Source organism: Mizuhopecten yessoensis, unplaced genomic scaffold (genome assembly GCF_002113885.1).
Source record: "Mizuhopecten yessoensis strain PY_sf001 unplaced genomic scaffold, ASM211388v2 scaffold7479, whole genome shotgun sequence".
Lineage (NCBI taxonomy): Eukaryota > Metazoa > Mollusca > Bivalvia > Pectinida > Pectinidae > Mizuhopecten > Mizuhopecten yessoensis.
This window is the reverse complement of record NW_018407068.1, coordinates 212,530-219,248: the sequence shown is the minus strand read 5'-3', so window position 1 is coordinate 219,248 and position 6,719 is coordinate 212,530.

The window sequence follows — 6,719 nt, the reverse complement described above, 5'->3', positions numbered from 1 at the left end:
CAGAGGCCGTATAACAACGGATAATAATTTGTGAACCGCTTTGAGACGACCTACGAACTAGGTTGTAATAAAGCGGTATATAAGAACCTCAAATTATAATTATTATAACAGTGAATTGCAGATTATGTAGGTTGTTAAATTTGGTACTTGTTACACAATACCTGCAACACTTACTTGGATTAACTTAAAATTTGTGTAATCTGTGTAGAAGAAGCAAAAAATGTACCATGTTACCCTTTACCATTAATACCCCTTTACCATTAACACCTGGCCCTTTACCATTAACACCCCTTTAACATTAACACATTAACACCCCTTTACTTTACCATTAACACCCCTTTACCATTAACACCTGGCCCTTTACCATTAACACCCCTTTTCCATTAACACTCTTTCCATTGCTCCTGAACAACCAAGATTCCTATGTACTGCAGTAGGATATCTTTGTGCCATCTGTTCCTTTGTCTACATCCCATTAATATCCTTATTGTCTGCTATTTCTCTCCTTTTCTCTCTATCCCCCTCCCTACCTCTGTCTAGATCCCCTAAGCAAAACGTTGATATATCAATTAATTAATCTCGATTGAAAAATTTGCTCGTGTCATATCTGAAAGTGAATGTGATTTATTCTGATCTAGGTTCCAATGTAAAAACAATAATGTTATGCTAATACATTAAATATGGTATTTGTAAAATAAATGTATTAATTTACTGATATGCTGACATTCCTAAGCTGATAGTCATGTAGATAGTATGTATGGTACATGTATATATAGACAACCTCAAGAAATGTACCAGCACAAACATCATTTGAAGTTCTACATTTGGTGATTTCTCTACAAATACCCACAGATTAATCTCTACTTTTTATGCTCATCCATTATAGATGTATGAAGGAAAGGTAAAGTCATGTGTACTTGAAGATGCCTTCGCATAAAATGTATTGCTTCAGGAAAATCTTTAAGATCAAAACATCTCATATATTGTAGCACATCTACTTTTGTTTTCTTAGGAATATATGAATAATATTTACCCTGATATTATGGATTATTTTACATTTATAATATAAAAATGATTTTATGCTGGTAGCATTGGCTGATATTACCTGTACATATTGGATCAGGATTATAAAACCCAGATGGGTGATATAACTCCATGTCACATATATGGATCGGATCAGGAATATGAAACTCAGAAGGTGATATAACTCCATGTTTCCTGTACAGATCGAATAAGGAATACATAAGTCAGACTGGTGATATAACTTCTAAGTTCATGTTACCTGCATAAAGCAGATATAATTTTGATACACTGGAAACCCTATATATTCAAACTATTATTAGCAAATCCAAAAGAAGGTACAGAGTTGAGGTAAACTAAGAAACTGCTATAGATGTTGTCAGGTGGCATTTAGTCATTGGGACTTAAAACACTTAACACGTTTTTATATATACTCTGCAACCACATTTAAGAAAATTGTATCCTAGTGATTTGTCCAAGGAATTCATTAGATTTTATTTTCAAGTGTTACAAATTCAAAATTCTATATTAAATATTTAGATAGAGTTTAAATGTATATATAGCTCTACTCTTCAAATAACTTCATCAGTAATCATGGTTATATATTTGCTATTCTATATGCTGAAACACTATTAATTGATTGAATTGTAAAGACTGGTAAGAAATCACCATGGCTGTAACTTGACCAGACATGTTTTTTAACAGGATTTTAACATACTTTGATATGGAGCATCTTTGGTGAAGGGGACTCACTGTTGTGTAAGTTGATAGTCTGGCCTTCCCCTGAGGGTAGAGGGACATAACCTTATGAGAAATTAAATGTAAAAAAAATTGTCCATGGGACTCGAACACGGAGAGTGTGGACCCCATGAGAACAGAAGAGTGGGGAGTTTGACCTACTAGAAGAAATAGTGGTTAATCTATAAAATTGTTATCATCCAGTACCTGTAAAGGAACGCTTATTTAGCCTAAACTCTTTGAAGCACAATTATGGAGTCATATAGTGAAAATAGATATAAAAGATTCTTTATAAATGTCTATTTCAAAGGGATTTCCTGATTTGGTTGAATCGGTGTATAAATAAAAGTCAGGACTAGACATCGAACAGTGACAAGGTCCAATAGGGGTATATATAATGACTCTCTATTACCAGAGTTAGGGCTGTTCTTGTCTAATAATTATCGTATTCTCTTGATATACATGTAGTAACGATAGTATCAATACAAAATAGTTAGGTGAGCTAATGAGGCCTCTGGGCCTCTCGTTCAATTGCATGTCACAAGCTAGAATCCTACAATTACTGCCTTCTATATAATGCTGTCTTATACAATACAAAGGAAAAGGGACATATTTACTTTATGACATTATTGTTTCTGTGATATCTGATTTCATGTATGATGTAACATTTAGTGTGACCTTATTAGGGCAATGTCCATTTGTAATCATAACGCTTGGTTCCCGTTTAAAATGTGACTATTCAAGACATGTTGACTGAAAATCAGTCATTAGGCAGCTTTAAATTTGTGGAGAAAAATAATATTCGATGACCAGAAAATAGAAGTTTTTAAAACCCTGTAAATCACAATAGATCTGTACCTTGACTGCACTCCCTCAAAAAGCTCAGTCTGATCAGTCCATTAGAAAAACAGTGTATCAAGTTAAAATAGATAGATCAGGTCAGGCGTGGTTTGTTTTTGCCATTGCAATAGTTCTATAAAACTTAACTCAAGTAAGATTTCTGAAAGTTATGTTTTCTTCAAGTGATGTTACGAAGGATTATGGGGGTTTATCCATTGTAAAAATTTGGATAAATCGGGTGTATAATGGCTTTTGATGTCTGGGTTAAGGATAATATCTATAGAGGAGTTGCAATACTGGAATAGGGGAATTGGCATGGCTTTGAACATCAGTTTTGTCAAACAAAAACAAAAAGCTATATACGTCTCATTCCTAATAGTTCTCTCTCTTCCCCCCCCCCCACACACTTTATTTTGTACATTCTGTAGATTTTAAAACAACCATATCTTTTTTAGTTGCATATTACTGCCACGATAATAACAAGCACCATAATCAGCTGCAAGATAAAGGCTGTCTGATATGAATTATATTTCTCATTTCAAATCTGTTCAACATTGTTAGTCCATCTTTTATATATGCCTTGGTTATACTTCATCTGATGGCCTGACTGATCATCAAGTTTACCATCACAGCCAATGGTCACTGTACCGTCCTGGTGACAATGATAATGTTACCGGAACACAGATCACAGCCAATGGTCACTCTACTGTCCTGGTGACAATGATAACGTTACAGGAACTCAGATCACAGCCAATGGTCACTGTACCGTCCTGGTGCCAATGATAACGTTACCGTCCTGGTGACATTGATAACGTTACAGGAACACAGATCACAGGCAATGGTCACTGTACCGTCCTGGTGACAAGGACAACGTTACAGGAACACAGATCACAGCCAATTGTCACTGTACTGTCCTGGTGACAATAATAACCATACAGGAACACAGATCACAGCCAATGGTCTCTGTACCGTCCTGGTGACAATGATAACGTTGCAGGAACACAGATCACAGCCAATGGTCACTGTCCCGTCCTGGTGACAATGATAACGTTACAGGAAAACAGATCACAGGCAATGGTCACTGTACCGTCCTGGTGACAATGACAACGTTGCAGGAACACAGATCACAGCCAATGGTCACTGTCCCGTCCTGGTGACAATGATAACGTTACAGGAACTCAGATCACAGCCAATGGTCACTGTACCGTCCTGGTGAGAATGATAACGTTACAGGAACACAGATCACAGGCAATGGTCACTGTACCGTCCTGGTGACAAGGACAACGTTACAGGAACACAGATCACAGCCAATGGTCTCTGTACCGTCCTGGTGACAATGATAACGTTACCGTCCTGGTGACATTGATAACGTTACAGGAACACAGATCAGAGCCAATGGCCACTGTACCATCCTGGTGACAATGATAACGTTACAGGAACTCAGATCACAGCCAATGGTCACTGTACCGTCCTGGTGCCAATGATAACGTTACCGTCCTGGTGACATTGATAACGTTACAGGAACACAGATCAGAGCCAATGGCCACTGTACCATCCTGGTGACAATGATAACGTTACAGGAACACGGATCACAGCCAATGGTCACTGTACCGTCCTTGTGACAATGATAACGTTACAGGAACACAGATAACAGCCAATGGTCACTGTTCCGTCCTGGTGCCAATGATAACGTTACAGGAACACAGATCACAGGCAATGGTCACTGTACCGTCCTGGTGACAAGGACAACGTTACAGGAACACAGATCACAGCCAATGGTCACTGTACCGTCCTGGTGACAATGATAATGTTAACGGAACACAGATCACAGCCAATGGTCACTCTACTGTCCTGGTGACAATGATAACGTTACAGGAACACAGATCACAGCCAATGGTCACTGTACTGTCCTGGTGACAATAATAACCATACAGGAACACAGATCACAGCCAATGGTCACTGTACCGTCCTGGTGACAATGATAACGTTACAGGAACTCAGATCTGGTCCTTTGGATTTCATTCCATTTTCCATACCACTGCCAAGTAACTTCCCCTATCCATTGACATGCAAATCAATTAATAAGTAGTTATATTGTATGACTAGTGAAGTATAATGGATATGTACTACATGTAACAGAGCGCATGATTCAATGTGGGCGCGATATATTGCGGCTAGTATTTACCCCTGGAAAAACTTGAATGGAGTTCTTTCCTGGAAGGGGAGTACATGTATGTAACCCTGGTAAATACTAGCGCCAATATATCCCTCGGCTATAGAGAAATTCTCTTTAGCTCGATCGGTTGAGCGTAAGACTAGTAAGCCAGAGGTCCCGGGTTCGATCCCTAGCGGAGGCAGTGATTTAAATTTAATTAATCATGCGCTGTGTTACATTACATAATGTATGTTTGCTCCTATTAACTACACACTTTACAAGTAGTGCTTTTATTTTGTAAGTGCTTTAACTGTGGTATATTTGTGTTTTGATGAATATCTGAACATTTTCAACATCAAAAAGGTCTCTGGAATTCTGGAGTTATGTACAATGTACCAAGATGAAGTATATGACTTTTACTTAGCTAAAGTGACTCCTACAATAAAGGGATATAGCCTTCCTACTTAACATAACCATGTGGTATCCAATGTACAACTGTAAAGCTAATAGGAATCTCACATTGGTACAAGCTGACTTCACTTAAATTCCAGGACTAATCACTTCTAGATGAATCATTCATCCAGCAAATACCCAGTAAAGCTGATAGCAAGACTTGTTCTTTTGCTGCAATCATGATTCATTCAAATTAGTTTCCAAAAATAAATATATAAATTTGCGATTAAATTAGCAAGATTTACAGTTGTTGAATGTCGACAACAAAGAGATTCAAAGTCCAAGTTGTAGGTTTTATTTACAAGACAAGGGTGTAAATTGAGAGAGTTCTTGGTTTGAATACTTAGAGGGTGTAGATGAGAGAGTGCTTGGTTTGAATACTTAGAGGGTGTAGATTGAGAGAGTTCTTGGTTGGAATACTTAGAGGGTGTAGATTGAGAGAGTTCTTGGTTTGAATACTTAGAGGGTGTAGATTGAGAGAGTTCTTGGTTTGAATATGTAGAGGGTGTAGATTGAGAGAGTTCTTGGTTTGAATACTTAGAGGGTGTAGATTGAGAGAGTTCTTGGTTTGAATACCTCAGATGTGTAGCTAGGAGCTCTTGGTTTGAATACTTATAGGGTGTTAATTAACTGAGAGATTCTTGGTTTGAATACTTAAGAGGGTGTAGATTGAGTGTAGCTAGGAGCTCTTGGTTGGAATACTTATAGGGTGTTAATTAACTGAGAGATTCTTTGTTTGAATACTTAGGAGGGTGTAGATTGAGTGTAGCTAGGAGCTCTTGGTTTGAATACCTAGAGAGCGATGAATTTGGATACTCAAGTGTTGTGAGAAAGCTGTGAGTTTGAATACTTGAGACAGTATGGTGGTTCTCCTGCTTGGTATGACCGAACATATATTGTATGTAGTGTATTTACCAAAGTAGGCATAGAATTTTGAACACAATTTTTTCTGTAATGTGAATGTCTTAATGGTGAACTTGCTATTCACAGCCAACCAATACTACATTACAATTATGTTAGTGTATCAGCTGTTTAATATCTGTACTATTGATAATGTACAGATGTAAGTCAATACATGTTGTCCATTATTACTATTAAGGCAATTAAAATGTGTTTACCATACAGCGTGATAGAAATAATATCGATTTATGATGTCAAGATGTGTATACAATGTACTTGCCATATACCGGTGTACATTGAAGTTCATTGCTATGATCAGTATAAAAATAAGTTTGGCACTTTCGAACTTTGCATAGAATGTGAAGTGTCTTGAGATATTTGATGGTATCACATTGTCTAATAAACCATATGAATATGTGATTTGTTATTTGTTTCCTTATTTGAAGCTCATCTGGCTCAAAGAAGTACTTGTAGCAGGCATCTGTCAAACATCATCCATCAATATGTTCTTTATATGAAAACCAATCTGCCAGATGATGGCAGTCTGTACATGTTCCCATTGGAATGCTTAGTCTGCTGAAAAATCAAAATCATTACCTTTGTCATGTTGTTT